Genomic DNA, 20,934 nt, shown 5'->3' on the forward strand with positions numbered 1-20,934 from the left:
GTTCATTGCTTGACTAACTGAGTTCCCATCGTGCTTGGAGGAGCCCCCTGACAGCCATTTTATATTTAGCTACCATTTTAAACACATACATGTATATATATATATACATAATCAGCAGGTGCCTAATGCCCGACAACAATTCCCCCCTTTCGGTAAAGGGACTAATCCTAGTCCCTCTTTAACTGACCGCCCTATCTCCATCCCTAATAGATTTTGTGCACGGCCCGGTACTCCCTGCCTCAACGTGCTGGCCAGTCACGCGGTTTCAGGAGTCCCGGTTGCTTAGATCAAATTGATAAAGGCCAAATCCTCCTGCCCCTCTGTTAGACAGGCTTTTTTAATATCCAGGGACCTGGCATGGGTCCTTCTTCGTTGTGCATGGTGCCTGAACGCCTGGCAGGCTATTTAACCCCATGTTATTGCTAAGATCAATTGTATGTGTGAAATTATTCGAATCCAAGGATGGATGTTCACATTCATTCCCCAGTCCCAGATCTTTCTCCACCAACTCTGATTTTGTAAGTCTACATCGATATCTTCTTCCAGTACTTTGATTTCAGTTTGCAGTTGGTGGTAGAGCTTTACGGATTGACCCACCCTGAGCCTCAATTCCCGTAATACTTCGGTTAGATGTGGGATGGGGACCTGGTCTGGCTCGTCATAATCCTGCAAATGATCATGGAGCTGATCGGTTACATTAATACCTTCGGGCTTCCGGCGCCTAACCTGGGTGACATGCGCTTGCCCAATCATGACAGTTCGTAGTGGCGCAAAGCGAAAGTTCGGCTGTGGTATCGGGCACTGCAGGTCATTATACTGGTATGAACGCTCGGTAGTAGAGACGCAGTACCTTCCCTTCCCTCCGTAGCCTGCCCTCGCAAAGTGCATGTGTGCGGGCACTATTTCTAGTACACATCCGTTGGTTCGGTTCAACCCGCACTCATCTAGCTCCCCTCGGCCCACTGGGTGAGGGCATACTGTGATCTCCCCCCTTTGCTTGCATCCTGTTCGGGAAATCCCGGTAAGTATGTCGTTTCGGTGAACGGCGGAGGTGGTGGTCAGATAGTAACGTATGGAGACATTTTCCCGTATTACTCCGATATTTTCTAGTTGGTACAGGTGGAACGGCCCTGAGTCCAGCTTGGCTATAGGGATCATCAGGACTATCCCTATCCCAGTATTCATACCCATCTGGCAATCTGCAATCGCTGGGTATACTCGGGTCAGTCCCTTCAGAGTACAATTATCCAGTGTCCCCCTCTGGTTGGCCAACTGAGCCAAATGTGAACTGTCTATCCAATCGGGTACCTCCCCGCTTTGGATCTGATCGAGATTGTCTGTCCCACCATCCACAGGCCATAAGCGTGATAGAGTTGCCCCTGTCTTTGTCTTCCTGTATCTTCTCTTTCTCTATCAATGAGGTGATTGATGGTTTTGGCGTGAGCTTCCAGGACTGAGATGCCATCCAACTGGATTTCGGCACCTTCTTTTCCTACGTTGGCTTGGTCTTCCTGGTTTTGATCCACATTTTCTAATAACCCATTCATTAACCTTTTAAGCTGTTCCAGCCTTTTGTTTAACCCTTGTATCTCTAGCGAGTTTACTACGGAGGTTCCTGCATTGAAGCCGGTAGCAACATCATTATCTATTCCCCTCTTATCCTGGGGGCTGACTCTTGTCCTCGGAATCTAGGCACCCATTGCATTGGCAGCCTGCTGTATTACAACTTCACTTAATACATTATACATTTTCCTTGACTGTTCTGTACAATACTCCAGCATCTGGATGCCTGAAATATTGATCAGGACAGGCACAATTTCATGCTTAACATTATCATACAACAATTCCGCTTCGTTGTACAGTACGATCCCATTTTCTGGCCCCTTGGTATTTGTCAGACAAGGCAGTTCCTCGGGCAATGTAGTGGTTCGTATGGGGCGAGGTGTCGGTGAATGTGAAAAGCACACATACAGTGATATTGCAGCCGCTCCCACCGTAGTACCCACACAGCCCCACTCCCTTTTTGCGGATGACTGATTTCTGGGACTGCTCCGGAGGAGCGCAAATTATGCCGAAGGTACATTCATCGGGCCCTTTGTCATCCCTCTGTTTAATGCAGCTGCCCCTTGTACCCGTGGAGCACTGTACACATACCCGGTTCTTATTGGGATTCACTTGCAACCATGCTTTAAAATAAGTCCTGTCCTTGCTCCAATCCTTAGTCGCTGGGATGCACACTCCGTCCGTCACATTGAACAAAACTCCATAGTTCATGTGATTGTTTATTTCCAGCATGCTCTGCTGTCCGTTGCTGTCGTCCATGGTATGTGTATGTCTCAGGGCTATCCATATTACGAGTAGCATCATTCGTATTCCCATTCTGGTAAGTATTATCTGTAATTTTAAACAGACGGCCTGGTCGTCACCAGGGGTTACGTTCTGCTCTATGAGTATCCTCGGCACCCTGCAAAATCAGAATTACAAGGTTATAGTCGAACCATTTCGAGCTGAATCTGTAGGGCGTGAGCCCATGCCTTTGCCCACTTAAATATTACCCAAACTCCTATCACCACCAAGACCAAAGCTGTTCCCCCGAATACCCCTTCCAAAAGGGTATCTAACCACTCCTGGTATTTTGTGGCATACTATTCTCTCTCATTTAGGCATATCACCCTGGGTTCGGCCATTACCCTTCTGAGTTATACCTTTTTAATTGCGACCAATGCTTCCACCGGCCTTTCCCTCTCATGTCGACACATGCACACGTGTCGCGAGTCAAAATGATGTCATATGGTCCGGTCCACCTTGGGGCCAATCCCGTCCTGTCGGGGGTGACTTGAACCAACATTTTGTCACCTACCTGTGGGAGGTGTGCGTCGGCCTTTCCTTTGTTTTGGATCTCCAAGCCCCGTATGGTCTGTTGCTCTACCACCTCTTTTCTTAGTTCCTTCAGCTGTGAATCTAATTGTTTTACATATTGTTTCATCCGATCTCGTAAAGGTCCCATGTCCTCTCCCCCCGCTATGATAAATTCGGGGAGTCTCATGGCCCTCCCCGTCATTAATTCAAAGGGGGTCAGACCTGTGGTCCGGTTAGGGGTGGCCCTAAGTCTCATTAGTATACAGGGTAGAACGTCCACCCATCCCTTCCCGGTTTCAGTTATGGCTTTGGCAATTGCTGTCTTAAGGGTACGGTTCATTCGCTCCACCATTCCCGAGCTCTGTGGATGGTACGGGATGTGGAACCGTTGTCGGATTCCGAGCAGACTGCATGCCTGCTTCATGATCTGTCCCGTGAAGTGTATCCCCTGGTCTGAGTCAATTTGGAGGGACACTCCCCACCGTGGGATTATATCGAATGCGAGAATCTGTGCTACCGTGGATCCTCCGAAATCCCGGGTGGGAAAAACCTCAACCCACCTGGTAAATTGATCAATAATGACCAGGCAGTATTTCTTTCCCCGACTGTTGGGTAGGGGCCCTGTGAAATCAATCTGTAGATTCTCCCACGGGCCCCTGGGACGTGTCTGATGTGCCATTTTGACCTTTATGGGTCTGCCTGGATTATGCTGTGCACATGCTATGCAGCGCCCTACCCCGGCCCACCACCAGGCTTTGAGTAGACGGCTCAGCATTCCGGCTTGCCCAGTTTGGTCCGGCTCGTGGTGTAGCCGGAGTAGTTTGGTCTGGATAGAGGACGACTACTTGTAGTCCCTTTCTCCACACCCTGTCTTCCCCAATGCTGGCCCCCTGGCTCTCCCATAGCGACCGTTCCTCCGAGCTACTTTCTTCCTGTACCTTACGGATATTCAGCTCTCCTGGTCCTATCACAGCTATTTTGATTATCTGGGGCTCATCTTCTCCCGCTGCGCTTCTGGCTGCTTGATCTGCCAGCATGTTTCCCCGCTGTTCCCTGGTTTCTACCTTTTGATGCGCCTTGATCTTTATTACAGCTGCTGTAGCGGGTCTTTTAACGGTTTTACCAACTCCCGAACTATATTCTCGTGTTTAATGTGCCCCCCTCCTGAGGTTATGTACCCACGTCTGCTCCATGCTATCATGTAGTCATGTACTACCCCGATCGCGTACTGGCTGTCGGTATAGACATTTACACGCTACCCCTCTGCCAATTTAAGGGCTTCGGTCAAAGCCACGAGCTCCGCTACTTGGGTGGACACTGGTCCTTTCAGTTCCCCTAGCAGGAGGGTGTAACCGTCCTGGTCTACCACGCCCCATCTGGTGCGGAATTGTCCGTCAATATACCGTCGGGACCCGTCAACGTAAAGGGTTAAATCGGGGTCACCCAGAGGTTTATCGGCTATCCCCCCTTCCGTTCCTTTGTCTATCTCAGTTTTGCAACTATGGGGTTCGCCTTCGGTCACTATTCCCTCCGCGGGATTAAAACCTATATCCCTGATTATTTGTAAGGACTGGTCTTTGGGCAATAGTACCACCTCCCAGGTAGCTCGTCGGGCATCCGACACCGTTTGTACCTCCCAGTGTTTAGTAATTCCACTATGGTGTGCTTCGTGTGTAAGATTAGCTGTCCCGACATCATCACTGGTTCGCATATTCTTGCAGCCCAAGCGGCACAATCGAGGATAGCCATACACCGATGAAGCCCCTTCGCTACCGGGGACTCTTGTGTTGAGTAATACGCTACTGGTCTCATTACCCCTCCCTTTTCCTGGGTTATTACGCCGCTGTAGAAACCCCCCTCGAGATTGTAATATCCATGGAACGGCTTAGTCATGTCAGGTAGCTTCAGCACCGGGGCTGCCAACAATTTAGCTTTTAATTTCCCATAGGCTGCTTCTTGCTCCAATCCCCACTCTACCCGTTCCGATCCTGGTTTTCCTCCCCTCATTAGTCACTGAATGGGTTCGGCCATATTCGCAAATTGAGGAATGAAATTCCTGCAATAGTTGAACAAGCCCATCACCCGCCGCACTCCCCGCACCGTTGTTGGTCGGGGCATATCAGCGATGGCTGTCTTCCGGTCTGTCGGAAGGGTCTTTTTTCCCTGATTGATATTGTGTCCCAAATATCGAACCATGGCTTGCCCGATGGACATTAGCTTGGATGATGTGGAATCTATATGGGTAGAGCTGCAGAACACCAAAGGGCAAAAAACATTAGTGGGAGTTGTGTACAGACCTCCAAACAGTAGTAGTGATGTTGGGGAGGGCATCAAACAGGAAATTAGGGGTGCGTGCAATAAAGGTGCAGCAGTTATAATGGGTGACTTTAATATGCACATAGATTGGGCTAACCAAACTGGAAGCAATACGGTGGAGGAGGATTTTCTGGAGTGCATAAGGGATGGTTTTTTAGACCAATATGTCGAGGAACCAACTAGGGGGGAGGCCATCTTAGACTGGGTGTTATGTAATGAGAAAGGATTAATTAGCAATCTCGTTGTGCGAGGCCCCTTGGGGAAGAGCGACCATAATATGGTGGAATTCTGCATTAGGATGGAGAATGAAACAGTTAATTCAGAGACCATGGTCCAGAACTTAAAGAAGGCTAACTTTGAAGGTATGAGGCGTGAATTGGCTGAGATGGATTGGCGAATGATACTTAAGGGGTTGACTGTGGATGGGCAATGGCAGACATTTAGAGACCGCATGGATGAACTACAACAATTGTACATTCCTGTCTGGCATAGAAATAAAAAAGGGAAGGTGGCTCAACCGTGGCTATCAAGGGAAATCAGGGATAGTATTAAAGCCAAGGAAGTGGCATACAAATTGGCCAGAAATAGCAGCGAACCTGGGGACTGGGAGAAATTTAGAACTCAGCAGAGGAGGACAAAGGGTTTGATTAGGGCAGGGAAAATGGAGTATGAGAAGAAGCTTGCAGGGAACATTAAGACGGATTGCAAAAGTTTCTATAGATATGTAAAGAGAAAAAGGTTAGTAAAGACAAACGTAGGTCCCCTGCAGTCAGAATCAGGGGAAGTCATAACGGGGAACAAAGAAATGGCGGACCAATTGAACAAGTACTTTGGTTCGGTATTCACAAAGGAGGACACGAACAACCTTCCGGTTATAAAAGGGGTCGGGGGGTCTAGTAAGGAGGAGGAACTGAGGGAAATCCTTATTAGCCGGGAAATTGTGTTGGGGAAATTGATGGGATTGAAGGCCGATAAATCCCCAGGGCCTGATGGACTGCATCCCAGAGTACTTAAGGAGGTGGCCTTGGAAATAGTGGATGCGTTGACAGTAATTTTCCAACATTCCATTGACTCTGGATCAGTTCCTATGGAGTGGAGGGTAGCCAATGTAACCCCACTTTTTAAAAAAGGAGGGAGAGAGAAAACAGGGAATTATAGACCGGTCAGCCTGACATCGGTAGTGGGTAAAATGATGGAATCAATTATTAAGGATGTCATAGCAGTGCATTTGGAAAGAGGTGACATGATAGGTCCAAGTCAGCATGGATTTGTGAAAGGGAAATCATGCTTGACAAATCTTTTGGAATTTTTTGAGGATGTTTCCAGTAGAGTGGATAAGGGAGAACCAGTTGATGTGGTATATTTGGACTTTCAGAAGGCGTTCGACAAGGTCCCACACAAGAGATTGATGTGCAAAGTTAGAGCACATGGGATTGGGGGTAGTGTACTGACATGGATTGAGAACTGGTTGTCAGACAGGAAGCAAAGAGTAGGAGTAAATGGGTACTTTTCAGAATGGCAGGCAGTGACTAGTGGGGTACCGCAAGGTTCTGTGCTGGGGCCCCAGCTGTTTACACTGTACATTAATGATTTAGATGAGGGGATTAAATGTAGTATCTCCAAATTTGCGGATGACACTAAGTTGGGTGGCAGTGTGAGCTGCGAGGAGGATGCTGTGAGGCTGCAGAGCGACTTGGATAGGTTAGGTGAGTGGGCAAATGCATGGCAGATGAAGTATAATGTGGATAAATGTGAGGTTATCCACTTTGGTGGTAAAAACAGAGAGACAGACTATTATCTGAATGGTGACAGATTAGGAAAAGGGGAGGTGCAAAGAGACCTGGGTGTCATGGTACATCAGTCATTGAAGGTTGGCATGCAGGTGCAGCAGGCGGTTAAGAAAGCAAATGGCATGTTGGCCTTCATAGCAAGGGGATTTGAGTACAGGGGCAGGGAGGTGTTGCTACAGTTGTACAGGGCATTGGTGAGGCCACACCTGGAGTATTGTGTACAGTTTTGGTCTCCTAACCTGAGGAAGGACATTCTTGCTATTGAGGGAGTGCAGCGAAGGTTCACCAGACTGATTCCCGGGATGGCGGGACTGACCTATCAAGAAAGACTGGATCAACTGGGCTTGTATTCACTGGAGTTCAGAAGAATGAGAGGGGACCTCATAGAAACATATAAAATTCTGACGGGGTTAGACAGGTTAGATGCAGGAAGAATGTTCCCAATGTTGGGGAAGTCCAGAACCAGGGGTCACAGTCTAAGGATAAGGGGTAAGCCATTTAGGACCGAGATGCGGAGGAACTTCTTCACCCAGAGAGTGGTGAACCTGTGGAATTCTCTACCACAGAAAGTTGTTGAGGCCAATTCACTAAATATATTCAAAAAGGAGTTAGATGAGGTCCTTACTGCTAGGGGGATCAAGGGGTATGGCGAGAAAGCAGGAATGGGGTACTGAAGTTGAATGTTCAGCCATGAACTCATTGAATGGCGGTGCAGGCTAGAAGGGCTGAATGGCCTACTCCTGCACCTATTTTCTATGTTTCTATGTTTCTATGATATGTGCCTTTTTTGGATTTATTTTAAAACCTGCCTTGTCTAGAGTCCTTAAAACCATAGCTACAGCCCCTAAGTGTTCTCGGTCGCTTGCCGAGGCTATCAAGATGTCATCCACGTACTGAAGGATTGTGCTGTTGTAAGGGGTTAAGTCACACTGTTCCAAGGCATTGCTCATGACTCGGTGGAAAATGTTCGGACTATTATGGAACCCCTGCGGGAGTCGGGTCCACGTGTATTGTCTGCCTCTGGAGCTAAATACGAATCTTTCCTCAGATGCAGGGTCCAGTGGGATCGACCAAAATCCGTTAGCAATATCTAAAACGGTGAAAATCCTGTGTTCCGGATTTTGACCGTTGAAGATAGTTGCTGGGCTGGCCACAATCGGGTGTTCCCTGGGCGTTACTTTATTTAGTGCTGTATAATCTATCGTTAGTCGGTAACTCTCATCCAGTTTCTTCACTGGCTACATCAGGGAGTTCGTAACTGATACTGTCTGTCGTAATATGCCTTGGTCTACCAGGGCTTCTATTATTTCCTCAGTGGCCCGCATGGCCTCTGGTTTAATAGGGTATTGTTTGTGGGGAGGATGTACCGGTCCCGTGACCTTCTCCGGTGTGATATTAATGAGCCCACAGTCCTGTTTGCTTATTGCCCAAACTCCCGGGATAGCCTGACACAGTAATCCCAACATCCCGTCCTTAGACCAGTCTCTCGTCAAGGTGCTTGTTTTACCTAACGTGGCTATATTTTTTACTAGGGCCCATTTCCCGGCAACTTTATCCTTATACCCTTTCTTGGCTTTCCAGGTTACCTGCCTTCGCCGTGCGTCCACTATGGTGCCCAGCTCGCGGAGTAGGTCCATCCCTAGTATAGTGCCCTTTGTATTTTGACATACCCAGAACTGGACCGGTACCATTATATCGTCTGCCTCGAGCACTTGTGTTTCGCATTGATACGCCGTGATCCTGTTTCCCCCGACTCCTTGGATTATAATGGATCGCCGGGTAGTGGGTAGATCGAGATTGGTGAGGGACACCGATGCCCCACTGTCTATCAACATGTCGCATCGCTGGCCCCCTAACGATGCATTGATCCACATGCGGGGATCGGGTTCTTGGCTGGGGGCCGATGCGATTCATTGGGGTTTCGTCTGCTTCTGGGTCAGTTGCTGTATAATGTCCAGCAGCTGCTGATTTCCGAGCGTACTGACGTCTGGGGTTCTTTCATTGGGATCTTGTCCCTTTTTAGATCCCCGTTGTGGTCCCTTCCCTTCCTGGCCACCCCCTTTTGCCCAATAGTCCTTTGACTCGTGACCTGATTGGTCACAGTTCCTACACCTTTTGCGTCCATCACGTTTTGGGGCTCTGCACTCGGCGCGGCGGTGTTCCGTCTTGTTGCAATTATAGCATGTCTCAGCCGCCTTTTTGTCAGTGGCCGCGCAGACCTCAGCTGTACTGGCGGCTATTTTGGACCTTTGTTGATTGTCTACCGAGGTAGCCCAACTTTCCAGGTCATCAAAGTTATTATATGCCACTCAGCCTGTTTTTAGGATGGCTTGGTGGGCGGAGCTTAGTCCGTCCTTATACAACTTTATGAAGGCTGGGTTCTGCCGGTCTGCGTCCGGTACTCCGCTATGTGCCAAGAGTGCCTCAAATTTCCTAAGCCCGTACTCTTGTGCCCGTTCGTCCTTCTTTTGTATTACTCCCACTATAGAGTTCCAGTTTATGGGAAACTGGCCTAAGACGAGTGTCACGTTCGCTTTGAATGCTATCATGCTCGCCTCCTGTTGTTGCCTAGTAGCAGATAGGTCGTTACACCAGGTACCGCTTCGGTAATCATTCTGTAGTCTGTCCCAGTAGTTTTCTGGCATTTTAATTCTAACTATAGCAGCGATATCTTGATTATGGAGCTGGTGGCAAATTTTAATTTCCTTGAGCTTCTGCCAGAAGGTTGCATTGCTATGGCAATGTATTAGGGGTGACAGCTTGTCTAATAACTGCATCGTGTCCCCGGGGGATAACGATGTGTATGTTAATCGTATTTGTGGCGGTCGGGCGGGACTACCTTTACGCCCGTGTCCTGCTGGGATCCTGGGTATGCGTTCCACCTTTACAGGCGCGGTCTTGACCGGGTTTATTGTGGCATATGGGGGTGGCAGGGCATCCCCTTTAAACGAGTCGCAACAACCTGTTTCATTCCCTAGGCACTCCCAATCTTCCTCACTAGGTGGCGCACTTGGGCTACTCATGGTTAGGACTGGCAAAACTGTCAGTCCGGTCTCAGCAGTCACTTGCTTTCTTTTTGTTTGCACATACTGGTTTACTTTCTCTGTTAACTTTACATGGGCTCGCAGTATTAGGACCACTGCCTTTTCATCTTTGTCTTTCCTTTCCTTCTCTCACCATTGCCGCTGGTCTGCTAGTGGGTCCTGAGGATCCCATCATGCTTTAATCATTCTCTCGATTAGTTTATTTTGTTTTTCCACCAGGTGGCGGGTAAGGGAGCCTTCCGGCCCCCACTCGAGTTTATCTGCCTTATTGGCCATTCCTGAGTAGGACTAGAACTGTTAGGAATCTACTCTCAGAGGTTTGCCTTTTACCTCGCACAACTTGTAGTAGACCATCTCCGGGCTGCTGTCAGGTTACAGGTCTGTTTTTACACAAACTTATACAATTCTTAAAACATGTTTAAGCAATTCCCGACAGCGCTCTACGTATCCTTAATGACTACCTACCACCGTTTTGCCCGTTGGTCCGACCCTGTTCACAGATCAGATTCCGTTGGTCGCGGTGCACCACCTGTCCCCCCGGGGTATATTTTAAATCACATTACTGGGTCCGGAAGATGTCGTTCGGTATCACGATCCCACAGTCTAAATGTGTTCCCAGCACCTACTTAGTTCCTGGCCGTCACGTGGGACAAAGTCCTCTTAATGCAGGCTCAGGCTAGGTGTTTGAGATATTAGACCGTCTCCTCGTGGCGATCAACTGGCATCCACCTTCAGCACCCGTTATAAATTTTGTTTTAGGTATACTCATCCGGTTTCTCCAAGGGCGCTCAGCGACTTCGGAATCCTGCCGACTACGCCACTGTTAGCGTGAATGTTTTCTCGCAAGAACCACTCAACACTCGGGATCAGTTCCAACGCCAAAACGGCCTTTATTACGCTGGCGGGGAGGAAGCCTCTGGTCTAAGTCCAGGCACCTCTCTCCGCCGAACAAAGAAAACCATCAATATTTATATGTTTTACAGCAGTTAATTCCAGTTACTGACCACATCGGCTGGACACAATCCAATCACCACGATTATAGATTACATATCAGTCTCTTTAACCCAATAGAATTCCCCTGGTACATCGGGGGGCTGGATGTTCGGTTCGTGTCAGCTCGGGCTGATTCATGTCCCTGTGATGTGATGCAGGCCCCCTTATCTCTGTTACTCGGGGGCTCTGCTGTGACCTTGCTGAGCTATCTCAACATGGTTGCTAAGCACTCCATCTGGAGTCATCGATTAAGGACATTCCGTACCAGGCACTAACGGTTTGTTATGGTTATCTTGTCTCAAGCTGTTGATCCAAGACATTCCTGGGTCCAGGCCTCACAGGGTCATTGCTCAGTCAGCCTCAGTCAGCAGTTCATTGCTTGACTAACTGAGTTCCCATCATGCTTGGAGGAGCCCCCTGAGAGCCATTTTATATTTGGCTACCATTTTGAACACACAGCAGGTGCCTAATGCCCTACAACACAGTGAAGCAAGCATGTGTATATATGATCTCTACAGTGCAGAATAAATACAGTAACAAAATAACTCGTGGGAAGATTTCAACATTTGTGAGTAAACCTGATACCATGTTAATTGGTTGATGAACCATTCTAATAGCTGAACGCAGGATTTCTGGTCAATTTGTTTCAGGTATTTTCTGACACCAACCATTTGCATGTTCCCTTTTCGACGTGGAAGCAAGTCATCCTCGTTTCGAGGGACTGCCTATGATGATGATGATGCATGTTCCCACAATGAGTGCTATGTTAATTGGAATAAGTAAACAGATAGGGACAGCTGCTATTTTGCTCACTGTGATCTCAAGTTATAGCTTGGTCACATCCTCTGTTAGCATATGTTTTTGTCGATAACTCAATAAGTCTCTGTGGTGCATTGGTTAGCACATTTGGCTATTAAACAAAAGTTTGGTGGATGTCGGAAGAGTTCTGGTTCAGTCTGGCATAGGGGAGGGTGAGGGTCTGGGTCAGTCTGGGACAGGGGAGGGTGAGGGGATCTGGGTCAGTCTGGGACAGGGTAGGGTGAGGAGGAGGGGTCAGGGTCAGTTTGGGACAGGGGAGGGTGAGGGGATCTGGGTCAGTCTGGGACAGGGTAGGGTGAGGGGGGGGGTCAGGGTCAGTTTGAGACAGGGGAGGGTGAGGGGTGTCTGGTTCAGGGGAGGGTGAGGGGGGTTCTGGGATAGTCTGGCACAGGGGAGGTTGAGGCGGGGCCTGGGTCAGGGAAGTCTGGGTCAGTCTGGGACCAGGGAGGCTGACTAGGGGTTCTGGGTCAGTGGAGGATGAAGGGGGATCTGGGTCAGTCTGGGACAGGGGTGGGTGAAGAGGGGTTCTGGGTCAGTCTAGGACAGGAGAGGGTGAGGATGGTCTGGTTCTTGGTCAGTCTGGGACAGGGGAGGGTGAGGAGGGGGTCTGGATCAGTCTGGGACTAGGGAGGGTGTGGGGGGTTCCTGGGGCCGTCTGAGACAGCAGAGGATGAAGCGGGATCTGGGTCAGTCTGGGACAGGGGTGGGTGATGGGGGGTTCTGGGTCAGTCTGGAAAAGGGGAGGGTGAAGGTGGTTCTGATTCAGTCTGGGATAGGGGAGGGTGAGCGGGGTCTGGGGAAGTCTGGGACAGGGGAGGGTGAGTGGGATCTGGGTCAGTCTGGGACAGAAGAGGGTGAGCGGGGTCTGGGGAAGTCTGGGTCTGGGGAAGTCTGGGACAGGGGAAGGTGAGGGAGATCTGGGTCAGTCTGGGACAGGGGAGTTTGAGCAGATTCTGGGGCATCTGGTGAGCAGAGGGATCACTTTCTCTGTGTGGCGACCCAATGTCCCAGGTATGTGAGCCAAAGCTTGGAGTTCTGATGAAGAGGGGCAGAGGGATCGCTGCCCCGTGTGGAGACCCAATGTCCCAGGTCTGTCGGCCACAGCTGGAGGGTCTGGGTGGGGGGGGCGGTAGAGGGGGGATCGAGCTCCCTGTGTGATGAACCAGTGTCCCAGGGTCTGTGGGCCAAAACTCTGGGGTCTGGGGGCTTCTCCAAGGAAAAGCATAATACAGATAAACAGAGCCAGTGTGGCTGTGTGAAAGGTAAATCATGTTTGCCAAATTTGCTGGAGTTCTTTGAGGATATAATGAGCAGGGTGTATAAGGGGGAACAAGTGGATGTAGTGTATTTGGATTTCCTGAAGGCATTTGATAAGGTGCCACGGAACAGATTACTGCACAAGTTAAGACCTTAAGTGGTCATGGGTAATATATTAGCATGGATAGAGGGTGGGCTAACTAACAGACAACAGATTCGGGACAATTGGGTCATTTTCCGCTTGTCAAATGTCAACTCGGGGGTTGCTGCAGGGATCGATGCTGGGATATCAACTATTTACAATCTATATTGATGCCTTGGATGAGGGGACAGAGTGTAATGTAGCCAAGTTTTCTGATGATATAAAGCTGGGTGGGAAAGCAAGTTGTGAGGAGGACACAAAGAATCTGGAAAGGGGTGTAGACAGGCTAAGTGAGTGTGCAAACATTTGGAAGATTGAGTATAATGTGCGAAAGTGTGAGGTTATCCACTTTGGCAGGAAAAATAAAAATAAAATCTATTATTTAAAAGGAGAGGTATTACAAAATGCTGAAGTACAGAGTGACCTGGATGTCCTTGTGCATGAAACACAAAAAGTTAATATGCAGGTACAGCAATAATTAAAAGGCAAAATAACTGTTGGCCTTTATTGAAAGGGGGATGGAGTACAAAAGCAGAGAAGTCCTGCTACAACTGTGCAGGGTATTTCTGAGACCACACCTCGAGTACTGCATCCAATTTTGATCTTTTTTAAGGACGGATATACTTGCATTGGAGGCAGTTCAGAGAAGCTTCACTAGTTTGATTCCTGAGATGGAAGAGTTGACATGAAGAAAGGTTGAGCAGGTTGGGCCTATACTCATTGGAGTTTAGAATAATAAGGGGTGATCTTATTGAAACATACAATACTGAGGGAGCTCGGTATGTTAGATGCAGAGAGGATGTTTCCACTCAGAGGGAATCTAGACCTAGGGGCACAGTTTAGGAATAAGCGGTTGCCGATTTAGAACTGAGATGAGGAGAAATTTCTTCTCCGAGTAAATCCTTGGAATTCTCTACCCCAGAGAGCTGTGAAGGCTGGGTCATTGAATATATTTAAGGTGGAGGTCACAAGATTTTTGTACGATAAGCGAATGAAGGGTTATGGGAAGCGGGCAGGAGAGTGGAGCTATGCTCATGATCAGATCAGTCATGATCTTATTAAATGGCAGTTCAGGTTCGAGTGGCCAATGGCCTACTCCTGCTCCTATTCCTTATGTTTTTTAAATGGTGAATTATGGATGCAAACACAATCAGAATTATTTTTTTTCTCACCCTTTGCCCATTGAATAATTGGTCAAATATGCAGAATATTAAACTCCAGCCCAGTTATATGAGGAATCAATATCAGCAGAAAGAAAGCCCAACTCTCAGAATAGACACGATTCAGTCTGGGATAACAGCAGAATCAAAAACCTGCAGTCACTTGTGAACTCGCTGGTGTGTCAGCAGGTTAGATGACCGAGTGAATCCCTTCCCACACTAAGAGCAGGTGAACGGCCTCTCCCCAGTGTGAACTCGCTGGTGATCCAGCAGGTTAGATGACCGAGTGAATCCCTTCCCACACTAAGAGCAGGTGAACGGCCTCTCCCCAGTGTGAACTCGCTGGTGGTCCAACAGACGGGATGACACATTGAATCCCTTCCCACACTCAGAGCAGGTGAATGGCCTCTCCCCAGTGTGAACTCGCTGATGATCCAGCAGGTTAGATGACCGAGTGAATCCCTTCCCACACTCAGAGCAGGTATACGGCCTCTCCCCAGTGTGAATTCGCTGGTGGTCCAACAGACGAGATGACACAGTGAATCCCTTCCCACACTCAGAGCAGGTGAATGGCCTCTCCCCAGTGTGAACTCGCTGGTGTAGCAGCAGGAGGGATGAGGTAATAAATCCCTTATCACACTCAGAGCAGGTGAATGGCCTCTCCCCAGTATGAATTTTCTGGTGAATTCGAAGGTGGGTTGATCGAGTGAATCCCTTCCCACACTCAGAGCAGGTGAATGGCCTCTCCCCAGTGTGAACTCGCTGGTGATCCAGCAGGTTAGATGACCGACTGAATCCCTTCCCACACTCAGAGCAGGTATACGGCCTCTCCCCAGTGTGAACTCGCTGGTGTTCCAATAGACGGGATGACAGAGTGAATCCCTTCCCACATTCAGAGCAGATGAACGGCCTATCCCCAGTGTGAACTCGCTGGTGAATTCGAAGGTGGGATGAGGTAGAGAATCCCTTCCCACACTCAGAGCAGGTGAATGGCCTCTCCCCAGTGTGAACTTGCTGGTGAGTTACAAGGTGGATTGATTGAGTGAATCCCTTCCCACACTCAGAGCAGGTGAACGGCCTCTCCCCAGTGTGAACTCGCTGGTGCTCCAGCAGGTGAGATGACCGACTGAATCCTTTCCCACACTCAGAGCAGGTGAACGGCCTCTCCCCAGTATGAACTCGCTGGTGTTCCAACAGACGGGATGACCGAGTGAATCCCTTCCCACACTCAGAGCAGATGAACGGCCTATTACCAGTGTGAACTCGCTGGTGAATTCGAAGGTGGGATGAGGTAGAGAATCCCTTCCCACACTCAGAGCAGGTGAATGGCCTCTCCCCAGTGTGAACTTGCTTGTGAGTTACAAGGTGGATTGATTGAGTGAATCCTTTCCCACATTCAGAGCAGGTGAACGGCCTCTCCCCAGTGTGAACTCGCTGGTGATCCAGCAGGTGAGATGACCGACTGAATCCCTTCCCACACTCAGAGCAGGTATACGGCCACTCCCCAGTGTGAACTCGCTGGTGTTCCAACAGACGGGATGACAGAGTGAATCCCTTCCCACACTCAGAGCAGGTGAATGGCCTCTCCCCAGTGTGACTGCGCCGATGAACTTCCAGCTCAGATGGGAAATTGAATCCATTCCCACAGTCCCCACATTCCCACTGTTTCTCCGTGGTGCGGGTGTCCTTGTGTCTCTCTATGTTGGATGATCAGTTGAAGCAACGTGCACACACAGAACACGTGTACGGTGTCTCCCCGCTGTCAATGCTACGATGTTTTCTTCACTGCTTAAAGCTCTTTCCACAGTCTGTGCACTGGAACACTATCACTCGGGTGTCTCGGTGCTTTTCCAATCACACGGATATTTGAAATCTGTTCCCACAGACAAACTTTTCTCCTTCCACATCCAAAGGATGATGATATTCAGGTCCTGAGGAATCGAGTGATTCTGTCAGATCTAGATGTAATGTTTGGTGTGAGCTCCCCGTCTGCAAACCCGACCGTTCGAATGCCCTGGAAAAGGAGTTTACAAAAATCATCACTGCAAGTAAAGGACAGATATTCAGAACAAACAATTCTCAATTCTATGGAATATTATTTCCTCTCTTGTTCCTGCAATGCTGTAAATCCCACCCCATATATTCTTCTCCCTCCCTGTCCTGAAATTCAAACACATCGTTCGTCTGAACACAGCTTGTCCTCAACTCCCAATTTTCATCACTGACAGAGGCTGGGTTCAGTTCGACACTCACTGGTTCCCCTCCCCTGAAGGTGCTGACTCTGGCTGGGTTCAGTTTTACACTCACTAGTTCCCCTCCCTCTCCTCCCCTGAAGGTGCTGACTCTGGCTGGATTCAGTTCTAGACTCTCTGGTTCCCCTGCCTCTCCTCCCTTGAAGGTGCTGACTCTGGCTTGGTTCAGTTCGACACTCACTGGTTCCCCTCCCCTGAAGATGCTGACTCTGGCTGGGTTCAGTTTGACACTCACTGGTTCCCCTCCCCTGAAGATGCTGACTCTGGCTGGGTTCAGTTCTACACTCAATGGTTCCCCCTCCCCTGAAGATTTGACTCTGGCTGTGTTCAGTTTTACACTCACCGGTTCCCCTCCCTCTCCTCCCCTGCAGGTGCTGACACTGGCTGGGTTCAATTCCGCACTCTCTGGTTCCCCTCTACATTATCCACTGAAGGTGCCGACTCTGCCTGGTTTCAGTTAACATAAGAAATAGGAGCAGGAGTAGGCCATGTGACCCCTCAAGTCTGCTCCACCATTCAATAAGATCATGGCTAATCTCATGGACTCAGCTCCACTTCCCTGCCAGCTCCCCATAACCCTTTACTCCCTTTTCGCTCAAAAATATGTCTATCTCTGCCTTAAATTACATTCAATGACCCAGCCTCCATAGCACTCTGTGGCAGAGAATTCCATAGATTTACAACACTCAGAAGAAATTTCTCCTCATATCTGTTTTTAATGGGAGTTCCCTTATTCTAAGACTATGTCCCCTAGTTTTAGTTTCCCCTATGAGTGGAAATATCCTCGCTGCATCCACCTGTCGAGCCCCTCATTATCTTATTTCAATAAGATCACCTCTTATTTTTCTGAACTCCAATAGGCCCAACCTCCTCAACCTTTCCTCATAAGTCATCCCCCTCATATCCGGAATCAATCTCGTGAACATGCTCTGAACAGTCTCCAATTCAAGTCTATTTTTCCTTAAATACGGAGACCAAAACTGTATGCAGTACTCCGGGTGTGACCTCACCAATACCCTGTACAGTTGTAGCAGGATATCTCTGTTTTTATACTCTATCCCCCTTGCAATAAAGGCCAACATTGCATTTGCCTTCCAGAATACTTGCTTTACGTGCATAATAACTTTTGTTTCATGCACAAGGACCTCCAGGTCTCTCTTTACTGCAAAACTTTGCAATTTTTCTCCATATAAATTATAATTAATTTTTCTATTATTTCTGCCAAAGTGAAGAACCTCACATTTTCCCACAATTTACTCCACCTGCCAAATGTTTGCCCACTCACTTAGCCTGTCTTTATCCTTTTGCAGATTAATTGTGTCCTTTTCATAGTTTGCTCTCACACCCATCTTTGTATCAGTAAACTTGGCTACATTACACTTGGTCCCTTCATTGAATTCATTAATATAGATTATAAATAGTTGAGGACCCAGCAGTGATCCCTGTGGCACCCCACTGTCACTGTTTGCCAACCAGAAAATGATCCATTTATCCCGACCCTCTGTTTTCTGTTATTTAACCAATCCTCTATCCATGCGAATAGATTACCCCCAACCACATGAGCTTTTATCTTGTGCGGTAACCTTTTATGTGGCACCTTATCGAATGCCTTCTGGAAATAATCCAAATACACCGCATCCACTGGATCCCACTTATCCACCCTGCTCATTACATCTCAAAAAACAAATTTGACAAACATGTTTCCCTTTCATTACACCATGCTGACTTTGCTGGATTTAATTGTGCTTTTCCAAATGTCCCACTACTGCTTCCTTAATAATGGACTCCAGCATTTTCCCAATGACAGAAATTAGGCTACCTGGTCTATAGTTTCCTGCTTTTTGTCTGCCTCCTTTTTAAAATAGGGCCGTTACATTTGCGATTTTTCAATCTCTTTGGACTGCCCCAGAATCCAGGGAGTTTGATAAATTACAACCAATGTATCCACTATCCCTGCAGCCACTTCTTTAAGACCCTAGGATGTAATCATTCTTTGTCCGTCCCCCCGCCGCCCCCTGGCCAGGTCCAGTTCCTTTGCTCAAATTCTGGGAAAAGGGCACTTTGATTTTTGCAGGCTGAATTATTGCAGAGAGTTGCACATGCGCAGTTCAGCACCGCCCCTTGAGTCGATTTGCAGTGAGCAGAGGAGCGCATGCACCCTCCCCTCCCCCAGCCCTGCCTGTGATCGTCAGCACTGACATATGAGGAGAGACTGGGTCGACTGGGCCTGTATTCACTGGAGTTTCGAAGAATGAGAGGGGATCTCATGGAAACATATAAAATTCTGACGGCATTGGACAGGTTAGATGCAGCAAGAATGTTCCCAATGTTGGGGAAGTCCAGAACCAGAGGACACAGTCTAAGGATAAGGGGTAAGCCATTTCGGACTCAGATGAGGAGAAACTTCTTCACTCAGAGAGTTGTTAACCTGTGGAATTCCCGACCACAGAGAGTTGTTGATGTCAGTTCATTGGATATAGTCAAGCGGGAGTTAGATATGGCCCTTACAGCTAAAGGGATCAAGGGGTATGGAGAGAAAGCAGTTGAATGATCAGCTATGATCTTATTGAATGGTGATGCAGGCTCGAAGGACGGAATGGCCTACTCCTGCAGCCTCCTTACAGCAGGCTATTTTCTCTGTATCTATTCACTCAGTGAGTGGAATAAGATGGTTTAAAAGAGCCAGAAATGGAGATGCCGTGGCCCTGGGGTAAGGCAACGAACAGCAGCCCCCTTCCCCTCCCACACTCCTCTCCTGGTTCCTGCAATAGATGCACTTTGTGAAACTCCCCACATCCTCACTGTCAGGCTGTGTTCCCACTGCTCACTGCCCAAGAACAACAGACACGGTGAGATTGGAACTGAATCAGGATCATTCACTACTAGTTGGGGGGAAAAAGCAGCAATGATTTGAAAGAGCGAGGTGATTTACTTTCTCTGTTACCTGACACTGTCCACACACAGCCCGAGAATGGCCTCTCCCTTCCCCCACTCACATCATGTTCAGGAACTAGTTCCTGTTTCACTGCCTCTTACACACAGCTCCCGACAAAACTAAACCAGGAAGGTTCACTACTGGTTTGGAGAGAGAAAGCAGCAATGATTGTAAAGAGCAGATTCTCCCTTACCCAGGACACACACTGTCCACACACAGCCCGAGAATGAACTCTCCCTTCCCCCACTCACACCACGCACTGACACTGGTTCTTGATCCACTCTGCCCCTTACACACAGCCCCGACTCCCCCTGAACTCCCCCCGGACTCAATGCCGATCTCTGAGCCCAATTGTGGACACACTCCCAAAGCGCTGCGCTGCTGTAAGGAGGCTGCTGCTCGCTACCTTACCCCGGGGCCGCGGTGTCTCCGTTCCCGGCTGTTTTAAACCATCTTCTTCCGCTCACTGAATAAATGGCGACCGCAGGCAGGGCTGGGGGAGGGGAGGGCGCATGTTCTCTTCTGCTTCTGGAAATCGACATAGGGGGCGGGGCTTACCCGCACATGCGCAGCTCTCTGCACTAATTCAGAATGTAAAACTCAAAGTGCACTTTCCCCAGAATCTGAGCAAAGGAACTGGACCTGGGGGGAAAGGACAGAGAATGATTAAAGCTGGGAGCATGTCCCCTGGAGATGCTCAATATGGGATCATTCCGTGCAGGGTGTTTCTCTCCATGAGCCCGTCTTCACAAAGCAATCCTGGAGAAATATCGGAGGGACGAGGGAGTGGGAGTGTTTGCTGGGACCGTGCAGGAGTTAATATCTGACAGAAACAGTCCGAGATCAGTTTAATTAGAGTAAAACACTCGGTCACTGAGAGTAATACCGAACGGCCCTGAGCTGCAGGATTGCAGAGAGTACAACGGGCAAGCCAGGGTTAAATGTGGGCCGTTGTATCTCTCTCTCTCTGACACTGTCCCGCAGTGTGGGATTAATAATGTGTCTGTCTCCGGTACAATATCAGTGAGAGAGGAGACCGCATCGTCTGTCTCTCCAATGGGAACTTTCAGGATAAATCGGGACTTCACAGGTCAGTCTGGAACTGATACTGTGCATGTCTTTCTGTGTCTCACCGCCCAGCCTCGCACTATCCTGTCTCTCGTTCAGCCCTCTCCCCTCTCTCTGCTGCTATCCGCTCTCTCTCTTGTACTGGTTGAAAGGCGGGATACTGTTATTTAGCGTGATGTGGAAACACTGTTGGAAGTGTAAACTGATAATGTCTCTGTTTCTCTCTATGGCGCAATATTTGAAGGTGTGGCACTGTTACTGAGCGTAATATGGAGACACTGATACAAAGTGTAAACCTG

General features: G+C 48.7%; 1 pseudogene; it reads right to left on the reverse strand.

The window, feature by feature from the left end:
* Positions 1–10,875: 10,875 nt before the first annotated feature.
* The window catches only part of LOC139273969 (zinc finger protein 420-like), a 15,453-nt pseudogene continuing 5,394 nt past the window's right edge, over positions 10,876–20,934 (reverse strand).

The sequence above is a fragment of the Pristiophorus japonicus genome, chromosome 9, assembly GCF_044704955.1.
Source record: "Pristiophorus japonicus isolate sPriJap1 chromosome 9, sPriJap1.hap1, whole genome shotgun sequence".
NCBI classification, from domain to species: Eukaryota; Metazoa; Chordata; class Chondrichthyes; family Pristiophoridae; genus Pristiophorus; species Pristiophorus japonicus.